Source organism: Pelodiscus sinensis, chromosome 19, assembly GCF_052426305.1.
Source record: "Pelodiscus sinensis isolate ZL-2025 chromosome 19, ASM5242630v1, whole genome shotgun sequence".
In the NCBI taxonomy this organism is placed as follows: Eukaryota; Metazoa; Chordata; order Testudines; family Trionychidae; genus Pelodiscus; species Pelodiscus sinensis.
Window position 1 is genome coordinate 28283358 of NC_143070.1, and position 19137 is coordinate 28302494.

General features: G+C 52.3%; 7 non-coding genes and 1 pseudogene across 7 annotated transcripts; 4 read left to right on the top strand and 4 right to left on the bottom strand.

Annotated features, from left to right (window-relative positions):
- Positions 1 to 654: 654 nt before the first annotated feature.
- Positions 655 to 726, top strand: TRNAE-CUC (transfer RNA glutamic acid (anticodon CUC)). The gene has a single exon. It is a non-coding gene; the product is annotated as a tRNA-Glu (tRNA).
- Positions 727 to 2047: 1321 nt separating this feature from the next.
- On the bottom strand, positions 2048 to 2299 carry LOC142821708 (small nucleolar RNA U3; annotated as a pseudogene).
- Positions 2300 to 4234: 1935 nt separating this feature from the next.
- On the bottom strand, positions 4235 to 4316 carry TRNAS-GCU (transfer RNA serine (anticodon GCU)). Its single transcript has one exon. It is a non-coding gene; the product is annotated as a tRNA-Ser (tRNA).
- Positions 4317 to 5482: 1166 nt separating this feature from the next.
- Positions 5483 to 5555, bottom strand: TRNAK-CUU (transfer RNA lysine (anticodon CUU)). The gene has a single exon. It is a non-coding gene; the product is annotated as a tRNA-Lys (tRNA).
- Positions 5556 to 6399: 844 nt separating this feature from the next.
- On the bottom strand, positions 6400 to 6471 carry TRNAQ-CUG (transfer RNA glutamine (anticodon CUG)). Its single transcript has one exon. It is a non-coding gene; the product is annotated as a tRNA-Gln (tRNA).
- Positions 6472 to 6951: 480 nt separating this feature from the next.
- On the top strand, positions 6952 to 7024 carry TRNAT-AGU (transfer RNA threonine (anticodon AGU)). The gene has a single exon. It is a non-coding gene; the product is annotated as a tRNA-Thr (tRNA).
- Positions 7025 to 9936: 2912 nt separating this feature from the next.
- On the top strand, positions 9937 to 10010 carry TRNAT-UGU (transfer RNA threonine (anticodon UGU)). Its single transcript has one exon. It is a non-coding gene; the product is annotated as a tRNA-Thr (tRNA).
- Positions 10011 to 16652: 6642 nt separating this feature from the next.
- On the top strand, positions 16653 to 16725 carry TRNAC-GCA (transfer RNA cysteine (anticodon GCA)). Its single transcript has one exon. It is a non-coding gene; the product is annotated as a tRNA-Cys (tRNA).
- The last annotated feature ends 2412 nt before the right edge of the window (positions 16726 to 19137 follow it).

Here is a 19137-nt window from a genome sequence, read left to right on the forward strand (position 1 = left end):
CCTTGGCTAAAGTCCCCTCCCTTGTGTGTGTGGCTGGCAGTGGTTACTAGATGGATCCATTTACATGTAGCTTCACTGAGACCCCCCTTGTTGGCCTGCGCCAGGTCAGTCCGTGTCACTGGCTCAGCGGTTTCTCCCCCCAGCACGCTGCAGAGAAAGCCCTTGTGTGTGAAAGGGCCTCAGGGAGCCCAGAAACCAAGTTAAAAATAAACCAAAAGGAAACATTTTTGCGCCCAGTGGAACTCCTTGCCAGAGGATGTTGTGAAGGTGAAATCTACAAGGAGGTCCAAAACAGAACTGGATTATATAATGCAGGAAAGGTCAATCAATGGCATTGAACCAGGATGGACAGGACAGGTGTCCCTAGCTGGTGTATTCTAGAAGCTGGAAATGGGCAACAGGAGGGGTCACTTAATAACTGTCCGTCCTGAGGATTCCCTCGGGACAATGAAATTGGCTGCTGTCATGAGACAGGATCCTGGGCTAGTTGGACAACTCACATGACTCAGTCTGGCTGCTTTGATGTTCTGTTTGGTTTCTGTTCTTGTCGCCTCTGGGCAAGGGAGAATGGACCCCCTCCCCCCAATCCTGAAGTGGACAGAAAATGGCCTGCGAAAGGCTAGTGTAGGTGAGCAAAAAGGCATGCTTTACGTGTCCCTGGTGGTCTAGTGGTTAGGATCCAGCACTCTCACTGCTGTGGCCTGGGTTCAATTCCCAGTCAGGGAAACCAGCCTGCAGTTTCATGTGACACCTGCCTAGTCTCTTTTCTCACCTATCTGACAGCAGCTGTGACCCAAGAGGTTACTTCAGGTTCCTTCCCACCTCCCTGGTACTGCTAAGACAGCACTTGCCATTTTCAGAAGGGGCAGAACTGGGTCACTCAAACTGCCCCTTTCCTCTCCCATGTCTCTCCCCTGCAGGAAGCTCTGTGGCACACACAGCACTAGCCCAGCGCAGTGTCAGCTCGGCACAAGATCCATTGGTTCAGTTTGGTTGTTGGAGAAGACAACACAGAACTGGCTCCAGCCCCCACTCAGTAACCTGGGGAAATGACCCACCAGGCCTGGGCCCCTCGGAGAGGCAACGATTCCCCACTGGCCAGGGCAGAGCCTCCCTTTGACACAGTCATGGAGCCTTCTCCCCCTGGGCCTGCCTCCCCCTTCACTCAGCTCTCACTGCTCGGTGCTGCCAGGGAGGGGCCTCACCGCTACTCAGTGTTCCTGTTCCAGGAGCAGGTGAGTTTTGTCTTGTGCACCAATATTGAGGTCTTGTGTCTCTGTTCAGGTGTGAGCCCCCAGCGGCGCCTGCCAGTTACTAACAAATATCTTAGCTACACGTTATGGGAGAAAGACACTAACCCAAGGGATAATTAACACTGGGCTGCGGCTAGGCTCTGCCTCCCACAGGGTCACTAGGGAACAGATGGGAGACAAGGCATAAGGCAGATCCAAGGGGCTGGCTAAATCCAGTGTGAGAAGCAAATGGAAAAAGACCCAGCAGCAGGTGAGATAAAAGCATGAAAACATCAGGATCAGGACCAGAGCAGTTCGGCTATGTCTACATTGGCAAGATTTTATGCAAAATCTTGCCGCCTCTCTACACTGGCCACGAGTATTTGCGCAAGAACACTGAGTTTGTAACATACAAAATCAGTGGTTCTTGTGCAAATACTCTGACGCGCCCACTCACGGATAAGCCCTCTTGTCAAGTATTCTTGTGCAAGAGGGCCAGTGTAGACAGCAACGTTAATTTCTTGTGCAACAAAGCCCAATGGCTAAAATGGCCATCGAACCTTTCTTAAACAAGAGAGCATCTACACTGGCACGAATGCTTTTGCACAAAAGCACATGCTAGTGTAGGTGCTCTCCTGTACAAATGCTTTAATGTAAAAATTCTTGCATTAAAAGTATCTGCACAATGTCATACCAGTATAGATATAGCCTACAAGTAAATCCAGGAATTAAACAAAAACCAAAACAAAACAATAAAATGAAATCCCCATTCCTCTCTACTGCAAAACTAATTTTGACCTTTTTGACAATAGCCAACCACTCAGCCTGTGCTCTCTTCCTCCTACTTCCCAACAGGAAAGAAAGAACAATCATCAACAGCAGACAGCAATTACATTAAAGCAACACTGCCTGCCTGCCTGCCTGCCTGCCTGCCTGCCTGCTTGCTTGCTTGCTTCATGCTCAGAAAAAAACACTGTCACTCATTCTCATGGATAGCAAGACCAACCACTTTCAACTGCATTTCTCTAGTTATCAACTATAGAAATGATCCCTGAAAGTACAGTTTTATTAGCACCCGCTTCCTTACACACCCACACTCATGTGCATTCACTTTCTCCTCATGAGGAATGTTTTCAAACAACACTTAGAAAACTAAAAAACAGAAATAATCTCAGCAAAGTGCTTGTCCCATTCAAACACACTCCACCAGGTTTAGAAATCTGCATACTAGAATATGCTCCATGTCCCTGTTTACAGAAACATGCCTCCTGATTAGCATGTGGAGCACCTGGCAGCCAATCAAAATCTCCTGGGCTACGTCTATACTGGCACCCTTTTCCGGAAAAGGGATGCAGATGAGCCAAGTCAGAATTGCAAATGCAGCGGGGATTTAAATTTTCCCCGCTGCATTTGCATGAACATGGCTGCTGCTTTTTTCCAGCTCGGGGCTTTGCCGGAAAAAAGCGCCAGTCTAGACGGGATCTTTCAGAAAATAAAGCCTTTTCCAGAAGATCCCTTATTCCTCTTAAAATCAGGAAAATTTAAATCCCCGCTGCATTTGCAATTCTGACTTGGCTAATCTGCATCCCTTTTCCGGAAAAGGGTACCAGAGTAGACACAGCCCTGCTGTTTCTTCCTGAAACTGCAGTTCCTGGGGCTCCTCTAAGTCAGTGGTAACAAACCGCCAGTTCTCAGACCAGCAAGGGGCCAAGAACCCCTGCGTGCCGGGCAGAGGTAGAAAGTAATAAAGTAGAATTACTTGATCACATTACTCAAAACCTTTTTTAGGTATTTGTACTTTACTCAAGTAATTTATTTTTGTCACACTTTGATTTTTATTCAAATTATTTTATTTTTTTTAGACAATATTGTACTTTTTACTCCACTCCCATGTCCAGAGGTGCTGGGTTACTCACGACTCGCATCATTCTGATTTGCTAAAGCCCAGCTGCATGTGCAAGCACCAGGCATCCAAAAAACAGCCAATCCACAAGCACAATGCCCCTGCCAAGGAAGAAGCCTTTTAATAGCTGCTCCAACACCTTGTCATTCAAACCCAGTATCCCTGCAGGCCGTGCCAGCCTGAGACCTGAGCGAGCAGGGCGGCTGCCCAGGGCTCCGTGCTGAGGGGGTGATATGAGCAGTCTCATGTGACCTTACCTGGGGCCAGGCAGCTAAACAGGAGGGAACCCAGCAGCCAGGGTCAGGGGGGACAGAGGCACTTACTTGTACCGGGTGAATCCTCTGCTCTAGGGGTGTGGCATCGAAACCTTTTGTGCTGGCCGTAATGTTTTTCCTTTATTTAAAATGAAGTTTGATCAACTAACATGAGACAGTTCAAACGTTTAATCATTTAATGATTTAAGTTAAAATTTTCTCCCCAGCTGCAGCCCTAGCAAAATGGCTGGGGTGTGATTATGTCATTAGTGGCGAGTGTCCATTAGTAACCAAGAGTCCATGGAAAGGTTTGGGGCGGGCAGGGGCTCAGCAAAGGGGTGGGGTTTTGGGGAAGGGACGGGATAGATCCTGGCTTGCCCTGACATTTAAAAGGTGCCCTTGGGGGCACGTGGCACCCTGAGCAGCCTCTGATGTTCCCTGTGTGAGCCCCAGTACCAGCCCTGAGTGACAGGGGCAGAGGGGGAGCAGCTCACACATGCCAAGGGGCTGGCCAGGGGCAGGACATGAGCCTGCAAGGCAGCAGTGACATCACAAGGAACTTTTCAAGCTCCTCAGCTCATTGGCTGGGAGACAGTGACCTCACAGAGGGTCCACGGCAACAGCCAGGTGGGACAGGCTGCAGGGCTGGGGCATCTCAGAGACCCCCATGGCCTGGCTGCCTGGAATCTCCTTTGTGAGGTTTCCCCTTGAGGGCAGAAGGGATTGAGGGTCCCATCTGGGAGTGTCTCTGTGGAGATTTCCCCTTTCCCCAGGCTGTAGTGGGAGGGGCTGGCACTGAACTGAAGAGAGACCTGGGAGAAGCAAGAGGAAGGGCTGCAAACACCCAATGAGGATGGGATTTGAACCCATGCATGCAGAGCACAATGGATTAGCAGTCCATCGCCTTAACCACTTGGCCACCTCATCTGAGCTGTTGGGCTTTGTTACCAATTACCCAAAGCCATCACTGCCAGGAACCTTTGTGCCACTCGCTAGCTGGCCAGGGACACCCAGGGTAGGAAGGTTTTGGCTTTTCACAATGTTCCCTGGGCTGTTGTACAAAGCTCAGTGCTCGTAACAAACCCAAACAACCCTTGACTACATCTACACTGCAGGCTTCTTACACAAGAACTGTTTTGTGCAAGAGTTCCTGTGCAAAATGTCTTGTGCAAGAGCACGTCCACACTGCCATGTGCTTTTGTGCAAGAATGTCCGTGGCAGTGTGCACACTCTCTTGTGCTGGAAAGCTCTGATGGCCATTTTAGCCATAGGGATTTCTTGCACAAAAAAACCCGGTTGCCCATTCATACTACCTTCTTGTGCAAGAGCTCTTGCACAAGAGGGTTTATTCCTCATGGGGAGAGGAATAACTCTTGCCCAAGAAGCCCTTTTCCTTCATTTTGCTGTAAATTTACTTGCACAAGAACGCACGCACAGTGTAGATGTTCCTCAAGTTTATGCACAAGAACGGCCATTCTTGAGCAAGAAGCCTGCAGTGTAGACGTAGTCCCTGGGAGCCCAGAAAGGGGCTGTCTAGTCACAGTCTGACTCGGCGCGCGCTCTGCAATGGGAAGACGTCCACGGAGCAGGCAGATGGCAGCGGCACACGGCTCTGGTGGGCCCAGCATCCAGAGGAGCGTTTCCGATATGAGTGTTGACTGACAGTGTCCATCTCTGGTCTGATTTCACAGTGTGGTGAGACACTGGCACCCACAGCAGCATAGATGGGGTGGCTGGAGGGAGTGGCTGGCGGGCGGTCGGTAGGAGCAGCGGCAAGTGGCCAAGGGAGAGGGTGAGCCTCATTTGCATATCTAATGAGCCACCATTGTTGTGGAGGAGGCTCTTGCGCCAGAAGCTGACGGGGGACAATCAGCGGGCGGAGGGTTATTTTTTCTCCCCCCTGGGCTGATGTGGCTAGAACTGAGGAGAAGAAAATCCTCTTCCCTTCCCCTCAGAAGATGGAAATTGCAGTTGGTTCTCTCTCTGGTTCTACTAAAGCTGGACCCCAAGACTAGACTTTTTCTTTCTAAAACCCTGATGAAAACTGAGAGCCAATTGCTCACAGGCTGAGAAAGGGAGTTAAGGAAGGGCACTGCCCAGCATGGGGCTTGAACCCATGACCCTGAGATTAAGAGTCTCATGCTCTACCAACTAAGCTAGCCAGGCTCTCTGTGAAACATTTCCTACTATCCCGTCACAGCATAACAGGAGCCAAGTGTTCTCCACTGCCTGACTCAAGGCTCTTTCTTGCCCCTAATGTGGGGTTCTGGTCTGTGGAGAGGTTTGAACTCGATCCCCACTCCCGACACACCCACTTCTTTCCCCACAAGGAACGGCCCCATTTCCATCTCTCCAGGGACAGGAGAAGGGCTCTGGCCTGTTCTCTGCAAAATGCTCAGCCTGTTTCATTTTCTGCAGGAACGAGTGGGATCCATGCGCCCTGTTCCCCAGTGAGAGGTATGTGTCCTCTTCCCCCCTTTTCACAGACACAGCAGGCCAGGGGGCTATGAACCTCCAGAGGCCCCTTCCTACTTGGCCTCCCACAAAGCTGGGGTGAAAAGCTGCAAGACCCCAGCCCTCCTGGGCCAAGCCATGGCAGAGGTAGCAGGATTCACTCCCGTCATCTCCTGCCCGTGCCCTGGTACTGAGGGGCCGGCCCCTTTCCTGCTGCCCCAACTCTTATTCCCACAATGCACTTTGTGCAGGGGCCGTTGGTCTTTCTGCCAAGGTGCGTGGCTGGGAGCCAGGACTCAGGGCCCTTCCCCCAATCCTCCCTCTGGCCCGCTCACACTGTCTGGCTGCCTCCAGCACGGGCTGAGCTCAGGGGCCAGGTGGGTGACCTGCCCTGCAGCTGTGATGGCATCAGGCCCTTCCCGCCTGCCTGCTCAGTCTGGAGATGGAGCTCCAGTGGCCTCAGACACCCAGCAAGAGGAACAAAACTCTCTTTATTGAACCTCAGGTGATAGAAACCAAAACACCTGAACCTTGTAACAACCTCCTGAGTCTTAGTAGGTCCCACTGAGATTTGAACTCAGATTGCAGGATTCAGAGTCCTGAGTGCTGCCCCTTACACCATGGGACCTGTGGTGTGACAGTGCAGTGGGCACCTCTGACTCTCAGCTCTCAGGCTGGCCTCTGCTCTCCTGGCTCCCTCCAGCTGCTTCATCTCCCAGGACTCCCTGTGAGAAATGTGTCACTTTCACCCCTGGGAGCAGCTCAGCCATGCAAAGGGGCTGCCTGGGGCAGGACATTAGCCCTGGAGGGCAGGGGTGGGTGTGGCAGTGACATCACAAGGGCCTTTTGCAGCCCCTCAGCTTATTGGCTAAAGGAGGTTGGGAGGTGGTGACCTCACAGAGAGTCCATGACAATGGCCAGGTGGGACAGGCTGCAGGGCAGGGGCCATCTCAGAGCCCCCCCATGGCTTTGCTGCAGGGAGTCTCCTTGAGAGTTGCCCTTGAGGCCTTTTCGGAGCCTTTTCCTTTCCCACGACTAACTGACGTAGATGACAGACGTCGCCGTGGAGAAGGAAAGAGCCTCCAAGAAGGCCTCTGTAAATGCAGCAGGGGAGTTAGCTCAAGTGGTAGAGCGCTTGCTTAGTATGCGAGAGGCAGTGGGATCGATGCCCACATTCTCCAACTGCAGCTCAGATCTTATTCCTTATTTTCACTGTCAGGGGCTCAGTGGCCCCCTCCCTCTTCCTACCTGCTCTCCCAAAAGAGACCGACCTGGCTCCCCTTTCTTTGCCACCAGCAATCGCCATGCTGCAAAGCAGAGAGTGGAGATATCAGGCTCCGTGGTGCAATGGAAAGCATGTTGGACTTTTAAGCTGCAACAAAATACAGGACTATGTAGCACTTTAAAGACTAACAAGATGGTTTATTAGATGATGAGCTTTCGTGGGCCAGACCCACTTCCTCAGATCAAATAGTGGAAGAAAATTGTCACAACCATATATAGCAAAGGATACACTTAGAAAAACCGAACACATATGAAAAGGACAAATCAAATTTCAGAACAGAACGGGGATACCGGGTGAATCCTCTGCTCTGGTGGGAGCAGCAGCAGGGTGGGTGGGTGCCGGGGGTAGCAGCTCCCCATTCTCCCTGGGACAGAGGCCCCTGTGGAGGCCCTGTGGGGGGGAGGGTGGGGCAGGCTGTGCTGGAAGAGGCTGGGGGTGGGAGGCTGAGTGGCGTGAGGATTGAAGAACAGGACCCAGAAGCCTGATGCTGAAACTGCCCCTTAATGTGGAGTTTACATCCTGACTGATCAGAATAAAGTGTCTCAAAGGAGCTACAGCCCCACAGCCCAGCCTAGGGATGGCTCAGCCAGTGGGTTAGAAGCACCGGGACACAGAGAGACTCAGGAGCTGCTCAGAGACAAGCACTGGCGAGAAGCAGAACAATTCCCTGAGCAGTCGATTGGTTCTGGCTCATTTGCTGGGACTTAAGGAGAACAACAAAGTCCTGAGTCTCCTCCCTGTGACTGGCCGCTGCTCAGCCAATCAGAACTGGGACTAGAACTGGAACACTGTGTCTACACTGGTGGGCTGTGTCTACACTGGTAGGTTATTGCACAAGAAGGGCCACACTGCCCACTCGCTCTTGTGCAAGAAGTTTTATAGTAAAGTGTAGTAAGAAAGGGCTTCTTGCACAAGAGCTCTTCTCTTTTCTAGCAGGTGTAAGTCTTCTTGCACAAGAGCTCAGGACAGGGGTTTCTTGCACAAGAGAGTGTCCACACTGCCATGGATGCTCTTGCACAGAAACACAGCAGCATGGATGTGATCTTGCACAAGAACCCACCAGTGCAGATATAGCCCACAGGACCTTTGGAGACAAAGTCCAGGGCCCTGTCTCACAGCAGGGCTAAACACCATCCCAATCAATGTCTCTCCAAAGAAGGGAAGTTACCAGGAGTGGGGTTTGAACCCACACAGATAAACATCCATCGGAACTTTAAGTCCAACACCTTAATCACTCGGCCATCATGGTGCTGCTGGAAAAAGCACACATGAGAAAGTTCTCTCCCCAAACAGCCCAGGGACTCGCTCTCAGAGCATCTGCCCATCCGATCTCTGTACCAGGGCTTCCCACCGCGAGGGCGAGAGCTGACCCCTCCTCACAGCGAGGAGGGAAGCAGGGAAAAGGGAAACCAAACAAGACAAAACCTAACGTCCCCAGGAATTCAGAGGGACAAAGGCCTGGAGGGGAAAATATCCCCCCCCCCCTTCACCCAGTGTTTTCCCTGCCTTGCATTCGGCCAGCCCCCAGGGATCAGGCCAGTGTTTCCAGCCTTTGTGTTTACACCATGGACAGACAAACCCATTCACAAACCTTTGCCAGACCAGTAACATTTTATTTAAATATCACTGCGCATGCGCAGACTGCACTGAGCGCCGCACCGGGCTAAAATCTACTCACGGGCAGAGAGATTGCCCTAATTGCCGAGCCCTGAAATATCTACATATGCATTATGCAAATAAGTGTAGATATCTGCAAATACTGATCTGTTCGCTCCCCCAACCTCGCACGTGCTGGGAGCAGTTTCCCTGGACCCAGGCTGGGATCGAAGCCACCTCTGCTGGGAGCAGCCCTGGGCCAGATCCTCCCCCTACAGCCCAGGGGGCTGCTCTCTGGGGGAGGGGAGGGGGTATCTCTTACCTGCCCCCGCAAGGGGCAGGGACTGGGCTGGGGGCACTGCCCTGGGAGAGGTTCCTACATCGCACCGGCCCTGCGGGAGATTCCCCCTCCTGACACGTGGCACTGAGGGAGCTCTGAGGCTCCAGGGCAAAGGCCTCCAGCCTCCCAGGCCCTGGGATTAGGAGGCCCTGGAACTTGGCCCCCTGGAGTAGCACTGTGGATAGGGGGCTCTGACCCACAGGGGGGCTGGCCCCAGAGCCCAGGGCCTAAGCTTGCCCAGGCTCACGCCAAGGGGCTTTCTGTGGTGCCGGGCGGGGGAGGGAGGCCAGGCCCAGGCCGGTGGGAGAAGGGGCAGCGCCTGCCAGGGCAGCAAGGGGAGCTGCAGGGAGCGAGACGCGGCGTTTCTGCCTGGTGTCACTCAAGGGTCCTTCTGCGGGTGAAGCGCCTGTGACACCCCTGTGCTGCTGGGTTCCTCTGCCCCTCCCCTGGGAGGCCGTCCCCTTCGGGGGGCTCTTGCCCTAGCACTCATGGAAGGGCCGACCTGGGCAATGCAGCCTGCCCCAGGCACCTTCCATAGCTCAGCTGGCAGAGCAGAGGCCTGTAGCGAGTGCTCGGCAAGTGCCCTTAGGTGGCTGATTCAACTCCAGCTGAAAGGAGAGATTCTTCTCCCTCCCCCTGGCTGCAGGCCCGGCCTTAGGACCAGGCGGCTGCCTTGGGTCTGTCCCTTTGGGGCCTGGTGCTACAATTGACAAAAAGGTTTTGGGTACCAGCTGCCAGTCAAATGTCTTGGGCTGCGCAGGCCTTGAGTCATGGTAAGAGCTGGAGGGGAATGGGGAACGGCTGCACTGTGGAATGGGAAGGGGGTGTCTGGCACCACAAAGTAGAACAGTTTTAGGGTTGCTTTCAAGGAGGGCACCATGGCTTAGTTGGCTAAAGCAGCTGCTTTGTAAGCAGGAGATCCTGGGTTCAACTCCCAGTGGTGCCTTGTTGCCAGGTCAATGTGTTTTTTCTTCCCACCATTCTTCAACATGTATCTGGAGTTGGTTTTACCTTCAGCTGAGCTTGGTGGTGCCCTCACAGTGGGAGTAGGATAGTAGCAAAGAGCAGGAGGTGCCCTAGGGGTTTGATTTAGTGAGGCTTAGCTAGACCTCCACCTGAGTGAAGACATGGCCTAATGGTGCAATTAGTTAGATGCCGACACTAACAGCCCCACTGCTGGTGACTCACAGAGGCTACATCTACACTAGAAGTTTTCTCCTTAAAAAATATGTTAATGAGGGACTCAATTGCACGAGTCACGATCTCGTTTGTAGATTTTCTTCCAATGGGGATTGTTGTGCAAAAACAAGCAGTGTGAACATTTTTTTTGCACAAAGCCCCCATTTTTCACAAGATTCTTATGCCCCCCCAAAAGAGGTATCCTGATCTTGCAGAAAAAGGGGGTTTTGCACAAAAAGAAAACTTCCATGCTGCTTGTTTTTGCACAACTACCCCAGTGCAAAATCAGTTTGCTAGAAAATATGCAAATAAGATCATGACTCATGCAAATGAGCCTCTCATTAGCACCTTTTTTGCTGAGAAAATTCGTAGGGTAGACATAGGTGGAGATTCTGGTGCTGATCATGCAATAGAAGCACATTATGTTTAAACAGCTGCCGTATGAATGCACCTGAAAGTCACAAGGATCAATGATCTGTGTGAAAGGCAGGTGGCCAGTAATTAGAGCCCCATGTATGTTGTGTGCACAAAGGAAGGTAGGAATGTGCACCAGGCAGTGTGATAACGGTGTTTACTGTATGTTTGTAACAGGCTCCTGCCCATCTCCGGTAGATTTGGGCAACTCCTCCACCAATTGCAATACACACTAGGCCGTTCCTCCCCAGCTGGGTGTGGTTCTTGTTCTTCTGCACAGCACAGCCCATGGAGACCAGGGACCTGCCATTGGGCTTCCAAATCACACCCTTGTTGAATGGATGGAAACAGAAACCAGACCCACAGCGGGTTTGAGCTGGCTCCAGCCGAGGGACGGGTTTGCCTCGTTTATGTGCATTGGCACAGGAGAGCAGTAAGGGGTAGTATTCATTCATTTAAAGCAGGGGTCTCCAAACTTTTCAGCCCGAGGGCCGCATTAACTATCAAACAGCAGTTCGGGGGCCGACTACACACTTGAGGTCCAAATAAAAAACAATCAAAACATGGATGTTGTTTTTAATTATTTATTTAATATTATTTTATTCAGTTATTATTTAATAACACATTGATACACTACACATGAACACCTGTATTAGTGTGAATGGTGAAATTGTTTCCTGGATGCCAAAATAGAGCCCAGCCCACTAGTGACCTCATGAGAGAGCTAGCCAATAGGATAAGAACGCACTGGCCAATAGGGAGCAATTGTCCACGCCAAGTCCCAACCCCTTTTGCTGTGAGGGACGCGCAGAGCCCGGGCTCGGCCGTCGGTCTGCAGGGCGTGTGGCCGTCCGTTGGCGGCTCCGATCCCCCGCACCCCCGGCAGGGCGAGTCTCGCTGCCCAGGGCAAGGGCTGCGCGGGTCCAGAGTCCCTCCTCCGTCCCGCTGGCTCCTCCGGCTTCCCTCTCCTGGCTGCCTGCCCAAAAGAAAGTGAGTGCCGGCCGCCCCTGTCCTTCCGGCCCCTCCCCCTTTTGAGCCGGCACGCACGGGGCGTGCCGCTTACCCTGGCGTCCCTGCCCCTTCTCCTCCTGGGTCCTGCCGCCTTCCTCGCCTGCCGCGCCTGCGGCTGTGCGCCCTCGCTCCCCTCCCCGTGGGCTTTCCCCTGGGCTCCGCTGCGCTGCGCCGCTCGGCGCTTCTCCGGGGGAGGGGCTGACAGTGTGGGGAGTTTCTTCCCCGCCCCAGCTCCGCGGCGCTGCGCCGCTCGGCGCTTCTCCAGGGGAGGGGCTGTTAGTGCGGGGAGTTTCTTCCCCGTCACAGTCTCCACGGGCCGGATGAGAGGGCCTCGCGGGCCGCATCCGGCCCGCGGGCCGTAGTTTGGAGACCCCTGATTTAAAGAATCCAAAAAATAGAAACCTAGAATGCAATGGAATTGGAGAAATAAATGTTTCCATTGAATGGTCAGTTGGATTTGAAGTAACGCTCATATAATTTGTAGTCAAACACTCTACCACTGAGCTACACTCCCTGATGTTTGCACTGTTAGGAGCTGAGAAGGGAACAAGAGGCTTTTGTAGCCCACACACATCAGGTAGGACAGATCCTCACTGTTCGCCAGATTGTGACTGGTCCTAACAAGGGATTTGCCCTGAAAGCAGCAGAGCTGGGGCAGGATGGAGAGTCCTGAGATGAAGCTGATGGAGGGACGGCAGGAGAGCAAGACACCAGCTGTAGGTCTCTTACGGTGAAATATGCTGCTGCCACTTTGCCACCTCTGCCTCTCACTGACATTCACGGGTGTTCTTTTGTGCTGCCCAGTCTCTGTTCCCCACATGAACTCCATGGCCCCCTGGGCCTGTCTCCATCACTTCTGCCAGGTGAAGGGAGGCTGCTGTGCCCAGCATCTTTCTCCCCAACCAGGGCCGGCTTTTGGGGAGAGCAAGTGGCCACTGGAGCTGCTTGGCCCCCTGGCAGTGTCCATGGGGAGGTGGCTCTGCTGAAAGCCAGACTGGTTTTCCTATTGTTAGGCAAGACCCTGCAATCCATGTTCTCTCCTGCTTTTGTAGCCTCTGTTGCCTTCTGCAGGTGCCCCTTCTGATGGGACAGGCATGTTTTTCTCAGAGTTTGGGTACCATGTTGCCCTAGGAAGGGGTGTGGCCAAAACTCAGGCCTCGCTGTGAGCAGGATTTGAACCTGCACAGGGAAACCCTATTGGAGTTCTAGTCCAACGCCTTAACCAATTGGCCATCACAGTTATGAGAAAAAGCACGCCCGGGAAACTGGAAAATAATCTCAGTGCCCAGGCCTGACATCACCTGACCCACAGAATTCACACAGCAAACCATTTCAACGGTCATGCAGAGAGTCCTAGAAACTCTGGTCTGAGGCTGGCTTGGAGGTGAGTTCTGCTTCCAGGTCTTTCTTCCTTCCTTTCCCTTTTCCTCCTTCTTCCTCTTCTCTTTTCCTCTTTTCCTTCTTCTCCCTGGTCTCCTTCTTGGACCCCAGTTTATAGAGTGAAAATTGAGTCCTGCTTAACGAATTCTTTTAATATGATTTTACTAACCAAAGCTAACATACTATTATGATTTACCTAACCAATCATACTCCACCACCTTTGATTTTCCCCCACCAAAATTAATTATACAGCAGACAGAAACAGTTACAATCCAGAAAGCGATCATACAGACAAACAATAGGAAAGTGAGGACAAGAATCATAGAATGCCGATTGCACAAACACAACTATCGATAAGCAGTTTTTTGCCAGACAAAATGCTGTTAACTAAGTTTTCTCTACCCATCCTGAGATCTGTTTCTTACTTGGTGACAGTGGGTGTCATTAGGATCGGACCCCCTCCTCACGGTCTAGTGTGACGCTATTTAAATATCATTTAGATTGAATGTGACTCTATACTTTACAGCTCATTGCTGCCGCTCTTCAGTCTGGCTACAGAAGAAGGTTTAGTTTAGTTTAGGCTCACCAAATAGTTACAAGCCTTGCAAGAGGACTATAGAAAAACCATATTGTTACAGGCACAAGGTAGCAGGATCCCAAGCACACAAAATACTACTGTGAAGGGGGACGACCCCCTCAATCTTCTGATCCAAAGTCAAATGCCTTATCCATTAGGCCACGCAGTACTAGAAATAGATATCTTGACGTGCAAGTAGGGAGTAGTCTAGAGAGTCCATCCGGTTTTATTATTTTCCTTGTGTGAGGGCTTAGAAATCACGTCTGAACTGGTGTATTATTTTTAATTGGTGCAAATAAGGATTGCAGCCCAGGGATTTGTCCTGAGTCTATGTCACTCCATGGCTCTCTACCACCTAGGTCCTAGGCTATCTCTATACTGCACCTCTCTTCCACAAAAGCGTATGGAAATGAAGCGCTGATTAGGATATTGCCATGCTTTAGTTGCATAATTAATTAGGGTCCATTTTTGCACAAAAAGTAGCTGTGTAGACGGGGCTCTTCCTCCCTCCTGCTTCCCCTAACTCCAGTTTGCCCCTGGGCTTCTCCACATTAAGGGCTTGCTGTTGGTCCCATGGTGTAGGGGCAGCATTCAGAACTCTGAATCCTGCAATCTGAGTTCAAATTTCATTGGGACCTTTGTTGGCTGGTTGCTGCAAAACCCTCCCATTCCATGTGCTTTAGCCTCCTTGTCCTCAGGATGGTGAAAAGAGAATTTCGTGCCTCCTGGTGGGTGTCTAATGCCCAGTGGTGCTTGGTGTCTTGTCTGGCTGGCTCAGCAGGAGGCTGGGATGTGCTGCGGCCATGGAACCTACCAGCCTGGCTAGAGATGCAGGGGGCTGAGTTTGTGTTTCTTGCTGATGTTTTCACGTCTGTTCCCAGCAGCTGCCAGGCTCTGCCTAGTGCTCCCTGGCGCTAAAGGGAGGGAGTCTCAGGACTGGGCCTCAGAGAATGTGTGTTCCCTGCTTCTGAGAAAGGTGAAGAAACCTGTTCTACTCCCTGCGCTGGCTCTAGGCTGAGGGAAATTGACTCAACACACCTTGACTAGCTCAGCTGGTCGTGTGGAAAGGTGTAGTGTGTGCTTGGTAAGTCATTGTTAGGTTGCTGCTTTGACTCTGGCTTGAAGAAGAGCCTTTTCCCTAGAGCCCACCCTTAGCACAAGCTGGTTGCCTTGAGTCCATGTTTTCAGAGCCCTGCACTCAATTGACAATAAGATTCTGGGTACCAGTTTCCAATCACATTTCTTGGGCTGCACAGGCCTTGAGACCCTGGAAGGCTGGAGGGAAATGGGGAATGGCTGCACTTTGGAATTTAAAGATGTTATCTGCAACCATAAATTCGAACAGTTTTAGAGACACTTTTCTTTTTTCAGAAGAGGCTTTTCCGACATTTGGCCCATCTACACGGGCCCAAAGGTGGGGAAAACCTCCTCTTTCGGAAGAGCCCTTATTCCTAATAAAATGAGGAATACGGGCCTTCTGAAAAAACATGCCCATTTTTTTGGAAAGTGATCCGAAAAATGGGACCGATTCCCTGGATGTGGATATAAAGCTAGCTAAGTAGGGCACCATGGCTCATCTGGCTAAAACACCTTCCTCATATATGGGAAATCCTGGATTCAACTCCCCTTGATGCCTTGTTGTAGTCTTTGCTCACATTTTCCTATGTCCTTCTGGGACACAGAAGAGGCCTCCCCTGATCACCCACGAAACTGCTGGTTCAGGAAAAGGCTGATTGGAGAGGAACGTTGGGAAGAAGGAAACCACAAGGCTGGAACTGGTGAAAAGGTTGCTGTGACAGGCACTAGCAAGACAGGGCTCTGACTCCCACTCTGAACCCCTGGGTACCGCAAACTGGCCACTGAGTCCTGCTCTATGGTCGTCCCAGTGCTCTGGGAGCAAGCGATGTGCCTGTAACTCCCTGCCTCCCCCCGCCCAAGGGGTGGTGCCCAATAGAACAGTCCCTGTAAGAAATGTGTCACTTTCACCCCTGGGAGCAGCTCAGCCATGCAAAGGGGCTGCCTGGGGCAGGACATTAGCCCTGGAGGGCAGGGGTGGGTGTGGCAGAGACATTACAAGGGCCTTTTGCATCCCCATAGCTTATTGGCTAACGGAGGTTGGGAGGCGGTGACCTCACAGAGAGTCCATGACAATGGCCAGGTGGGACAGGCTACAGGGCAGGGGCCATCTCAGAGACCCCACCCCCCATTGCTGCAGGGAGTCTCCTTGAGAGTTGCCCTTGAGGCATTTTTGGAGCCTTCTCCTTTCCCATGACTAACTGACCTAGAAGACAGACGTCTCTGTGGAGAAGGGAAGTGCCTCCAAGAAGGCCCCTTCTGGTATAGCAGAGGAATCAGCTCAAGTGGTAGAGCGCTTTCTATGCATGTGAGTGGTAATGGGATTGGTGTCTGCATTCTCCAATTAAGGAAGAAATCCCAATTCTTCTTTTTATCGGCAGAGCCAGCCAGGGGGCTAAGTGGCTCCAGTAGCCCCCCTCTCCCTCTGCTTTGTACTTGCTCTCCCCAAAAGCCAGCCACGTTGGGGCAGAGAGCTGCTGGACTCCAGCTCTCCTGGGCCAGGCAGTGGCTGGAGCACTGGAGACAGGTTGCAGGTGGGGCAGAATTAGCTCCATTGGAAAAGTGCTACCTTTGTGCATGAGAAGTATCAGGATTCACTCCCATCTTCTTCCACCGGCTCCTTGGTTCTGAGGGGCCAGCCCCTTTCCTGCTGCCCCAACTTTTATTCCCGCAATGCTCCTTACACCATGGTACCTACAGCTGAGACCCAAAGTGGCGCCTGAGTCTCTCAGCTCTCAGGTTGGCCTCTGTTCTCCTGGCTTCTCTCCATCCCCTTCATTGCTCAGGACTCTCTGTCCTGCCGCATCTCCGCTGCTTTCAGGGCAAATCCCTTGTTAGGACCAGTCACAATCTGGGGTCAGTGAGGGTCCATCCCATCTGAGATATGTGTTACATGAAAGCCTCGTGTTCCCTGCCCAGTTCCCAAGACTGGTTGCAGATGCTTGTTTTCATGGGGGTGTAGCTCAGTGGCAGAGTGTTTGACTGCAGATCAAGTGGTTCCTTGGTTCAAATCCAAGTGCCCCCTTGGTGAAATTTCTTTCTATTGGCAATATTTTCCTTTCCACTTCCATCACACTCTGACTTTACATTGCTTGACATTCTTGACATTAATAAGAATCCTTAATGCAGAGCTACTCAACCTTGGAAGGCCCGGGGGCCACAATGAATGGCATTTAACCAGGATGGACAGGGCAGGTGTCCCTAGCTGGTGTATTCCAGAAGCTGGGAATGAGCGATGGGAGGGATCATGTAATAATTGTCTTTACTGAGGATTCCCTTGGGAGAATGAAATTGTCTGCTGTCCTGAAACAGGATCCTGGGCTAGTTGGACAACTGGCATGGCCCAGTCTGGTTGCTTTGATGTTCTGTTTGGCTGTTCTTGTCCCCTCTGGGCAAGGGAGAATAGACCCTCCCCTCCGCCCCCTGCATCCTGAAGTGGACAGAAAATGGCCTGTGAAAGGCTAGTGTATGTGAACAAAGTAGGTTGCTTCAGTTGTCCCTGGTGGTCTACTGTTTAGGATCCAGCACTTTCACTGCTGTGGTCTATGTTCAATTCCCAGTCAGGGAAACCAGCCTGAAGTTTCACAGGACCACTTCCTAGTCATTTTCCTCACCTCATTACCACATGTTACAGCAGCTGTGATCCAAGAGGTTACTTCAGGCTCCTTCCCACCTCTCCCTCACTGCTAAGACAGTACTTGCCATTCTCAGAAGGGGCAGAGCTAGGTGACTCTAACTGCCCCTCTCCTCTCCTGCATGGGCAGTGCTACAGGAAGCCCTGTGGCACACACAGCACTAGCCCGGTGGGGAAAGCACTGGGGGCTGGCAGTGGATGGAGTCGTGGTTCGCATGGCAGCCAGACAAGCAGTTAGGCTGGGTTTGTGGATGTTCTTTACTGCTGCCCTGTCTCTGTTCTCTGACTCGCCCCTTTCCCGTCCTGCCCTGCTCTGACTTCTGCCTGGCTGCCTCCCGCACAGGCGGAGCTCAGGGGCCGGGCTGGTGACCTGCTCCACCGACACCTCCCATCAGTCTGCTCCATCACTCAGTGCATGCCAGGGAGCTGAGCGATTGTGCCCTTGAGTGGCATTCTCAGCCACCCAATCAGCTTTGTGAGGAGGATCATGGAGGCAGGGCAAAGAGCTCTCTTGTTAGGCCAGCAAGGAAGCAGCCAAGGCCCCACCCCCAGAGAGCCAGCTAGAGACCATGTGGAGGGAGCCGCTGCCTCTCCCCTGTGTAGCCGGCACTTTTCCAGGAGGCAACTCTGCCCCTTGGGGCCTGTCTCCACTGCTTCTGTCACTGCCAGGCAATGGGAGGCTGAGTCCCAGCAGCTTCCTCCCCCAGCATGGCTGGCCTTTGGGGAGACAAAGTAGGAAGAGGGAGGGGCTATTGGACACATTTAGCCCCCTGGCTGGCTCTACCTGTGAGAAGAAAAACAGGGACTGTTCCCATTAATGGAGAATGTGGGTATTGATCCCACTGATTCTTGCATGCTAAAGAAGCGCTCTACCACTTGAGCTAATTCCCCTACTCTGGCTATAGGACCCCTCTTGGAAGCTCTTACCTTCTCCACAGGAACGTCTGTCTTCTAGGTCAGCTAGTGGAGGGAAAGGAGAAGGCTCCAACGAGGCTTCTCCTCACACTCATTCTCTCTCTGGTCTCAAGGGCAGCTCTCCAGAAGGAGACTCCCTGCAGCAAAGCCATGGGGGGCTCTGAGACTCCTTGCAGCAAAGTCTCTGAGTTTTCCGCTGCCCTGCAGCCTGTCCCACCTGGCCATTGTCATGGACTCTCTGTGAGGTCATCACTTCCCAACCTCCTTTAGCCAATAAGCTGAGGGGCTGCAAAAGGCCCTTGTGATGTCACTGCCACACCCACCCCTGCCCTCCAGGGCTAATGTCCTGCCCCAGGCAGCCCCTTTGCATGGCTGAGCTGCTCCCAGGGGTGAAAGTGACACATTTCTTACAGGGACTGTTTTATTGGGCACCACCCCTTGGGCCAGGGGGGAGGTTCAAGGCAGGAAGTTGGGGGAGGGGTTGTGATAGGACAGTACCTGTAAGAAATTAAAGTGTGGATTGGAGTGTGGGAGGCTCAAGGCAGGGATTTGGGGAGCGTGTGAGAGTGGTGAGGGTATCAGGGCAGAGGTGAGGATGTGCAAGGGTACAGAAGTTAGGACACAGGATTAGTGATATGGGGGGAGGTGCTTGGGGCTGGGATTGAGTGTTGAGGGGATCAATGGGACTAGAATCCTGCTCTGAGCTCCCTGAGGCCCTTTAACACACAAGGGCTTTCTCTGCAGCGCACTGAGGCGCGGAACCCCTGAGCCAGTGACATGAAATATCCATAGTGTGGACGCTCCACTGCTGCTATTTCAAACACACTCCTCCCCAGAGCCACTAAAAATCATTTCCTGGGGCTCCAAATCTACACTGAGCACGTCCCC